This window comes from Ornithodoros turicata, unplaced genomic scaffold (genome assembly GCF_037126465.1).
Source record: "Ornithodoros turicata isolate Travis unplaced genomic scaffold, ASM3712646v1 Chromosome34, whole genome shotgun sequence".
NCBI lineage: Eukaryota > Metazoa > Arthropoda > Arachnida > Ixodida > Argasidae > Ornithodoros > Ornithodoros turicata.
In genome coordinates, this window is record NW_026999361.1 from 1538331 (window position 1) to 1541278 (window position 2948).

Sequence of the window (2948 nt, forward strand, 5' to 3'; positions counted from 1 at the left end):
CGACTTTCCAAGATCCAGACGAAGGAAGGGGCAGTCCGCGTATACTGGTGGCCGTATCAATGCTCCACGGAAAAGGGTCGATGGACAATACAAACAGAGCAGGTGACAGCGGACATCCTTGCCGGACTCCCCTGGAGACCCGGAACTCCCCAGAAAAGTGACGCAGCATGTACAGGCAGCTACGGTGGTTGCTATACAGCCGAGCGATGATGTCTCGAATCCACTGAGGGAACTGATACGCTCGTAGTACAGCAAGCAGGTAGTAGTAAGTACTGACCACGTTTATCCGGAAACGCACATCTGGCCTGGACGCCATTAATTAGCAATTAGAGCTAATTGGGACCCCCCACATTAATCAGCACCCTCCAGGGAGCCATCACACTAATTGGGGAATGTCTATCTCGCGTCCAGACCAGTTGTGCGTTTCCGGATAATCGTGGTCATAAAAAATAAAAAAAATAGGCAGAAAATAGAATAAAAAGATAGAAATAGAGTGGAGAGAAACAATTTATTCGAAAATCAACGATGCCGCGGCGAAGAAGCCGCTCCGCAACTCCCGAGTGACCAGCGTCCGCCATGTTGGTAGTTTGCACCCAGCAGTTGCAGAGATCGACGACAGGTGGCCACTTAGTTGCAAGGCATCACACCAGATGGCGCCACCATCATAGCTCTAGACGAGAAAGACAGAAGATACTAGCGGCAGGTAAAAATGACAGCACTGCTAAGCAAGTCTAGGCATGCGAGAGAAAAGGTCTAACCGCTACTGCTAAAACAGAAAACAGTACACATCGCGGGAAAAAGGCTTACGGGAACGATCGCTTAGGCCTAACCACAACACTACGCAGCTAACACAAGGCGGGAACCACACATCGCTAAACATGCGAGAAAAGGCTTAACACGAGCGCGGTCACCGCTAAACACGGCAAACATACGAGGAAAGAGGCTTACGGGGGGGCGATCGCTTAGGCCTAACCCCAACACTATGCAGCTAACACAAGGCGCACATCGCTAAACATGCGAGAAAAGGCTTAACACGAGCGCGGTCACCGCTAAACACGGCAAACATACGAGGAAAGAGGCTTACGGGGACGATCGCTTAGGCCTAACCTCAACACTACGCAGCTAACACAAGGCGGGAACCACACATCGCTAAACATGCGTCAACAGGCTTGGACACCGCAAAACAAGTCTAAACATGCGAGAAAAGGCTTAACACGAGCGCGGTCACCGCTAAACACGGCAAACATACGAGAAAAGGAGCGCGTCAAATCACTCACCTTTTCCCCCGCGGCAACTTCCAGGCAGAAACTGAGCGAGCGCGGAGAACACACACGTACGTCTGCTCTCTACGAGATCCAGCCAGAAAGTGAGCGAGCGCGCGGAGCGCACGTCCGTCTTCCGCGACGGTCCGAGAGAAACTGAGAGAGGCGACGCGCAGCGGCCGCTATGGATGCGCGCGCGCGCCCTCTGCTCCACCCGTCCGCGCATGCGCGCGCGCGCGCCGCTAGCTCCCTCTGCGCCGGCCGCGGGTGTTTTCGGTTTCGGCTCTCTGCTGCGCGCGCGCTCCTAGCGGCGACGGGTGGCTTTTCAGTTTCGCTTTCATTCTCCGTTCTTTGCGCTCGCGCGTTTATCTCTATAAAGGCAGCGCGCACCGCGCTCGCGTCATCACTACGTGAAGATGTTCAGCTACCACTCTTTACAAAATTGTTCCCGCACCCACGCTTCTTGGGAAGAAGTGGAGAAGGAATGTTTCAACGGCGAAAGTCCCCGCAACGAGCTCGTCATCACTGCTTTTCGCTACGTGATAGACATGGTAGGCTTTGGCAATATAGGAGAGATCTCGCCGGGGCCGCTGCACGAGATGGTGCGTCGAATTTACGCCCGTTACAAGAACGTCTGCATAACGGTTCCTGACGGACCCCTGGGACTGATGAGCGAATTTGTGAGCTTGGCCAACGCAGAATTCAACTACATCGCTGCAGACATCGTGGACCTTCTCGCTCGTGCCATCGCTCATATTAAGCACGCCCTGCGGAAGCAGCGACATTTGCAAGCAGTCTACATCGTCAACTTTGTCACTGATTTATTGAAGTACCGCTTGGTTATTGACATGCAACGCATTAAACAGTCCGAATAACTTTGACGAGACTCTGTGTGTGTTCTTTCACTGAAACATCTTTATTGAATACATACAAAGGACTTGGTCGATAGATGCCTGCTCTTTGTTCCACGGTCACTCGATTCACAAAGGTGCTCACGGTCTTCCTTGTCCCAATGCTGTACAAGGAGGTGTCCTACTGCTATACAGGAAGGCAGTTGGGCCTAACGGGGAGGTTGCTGGACGGCTTTTCCTGTGCTGCATGATGTGCGGTGACAGCGGCTATTGGTTCCTGAAAAACAATGTCATACATAGAATACACTCTCACAGCAGAGACGGACAACTTACATTTTGCTCCACGAAATGCCTCGCGTCGAGGATGAATGCCCCTCTCACAGCAGAACCACTCGACTTACATTTTGCTCCACGAAACGACTCTCGTCGTGGATGAATGCCCCTCGTGGGTTTTCGATCAACCGTCGTAGAACCAGACCGTCTCCTCCCCCTGTCATTGCGCTGATGGCGTCTGTACTTTGGACACCGCGCCTTTGCAATAACGCATAGGATGTCGACGATGTCAACCAAACGAAAAATGAAAGAAGGTTTTAATTTAACCCCAATTTGAAATAATTCTCCCTTTAAGAACTCCTTAATTTTGTATAATCAACATGGTCTCTAATGAAATTCGTGTTATGCACGAATTCTCCCCCCCGTTTTGGAATAATCTAACGAAAAATGAAAGAAGGAGTTCAATTTTGAATAAGGCCAGATTAAAATGTTCCCCCAAATCTTCCCATTACGCCTAATCAGAATTATCTTACCCATTCCCAATTTGAGTGGTGCGGATGGT

At 51.1% G+C, this 2948-nt stretch overlaps 1 long non-coding RNA gene across 1 annotated transcript; it reads right to left on the reverse strand.

Annotated features, from left to right (window-relative positions):
• Window positions 1-489: 489 nt before the first annotated feature.
• Window positions 490-1457, reverse strand: LOC135373880 (uncharacterized). The gene is made up of 2 exons (XR_010416644.1): window positions 1278-1457; window positions 490-670 (listed from the first exon to the last, which is right to left on the reverse strand). It is a non-coding gene; the product is annotated as an uncharacterized LOC135373880 (long non-coding RNA).
• Between the last annotated feature and the right edge of the window lie 1491 nt (window positions 1458-2948).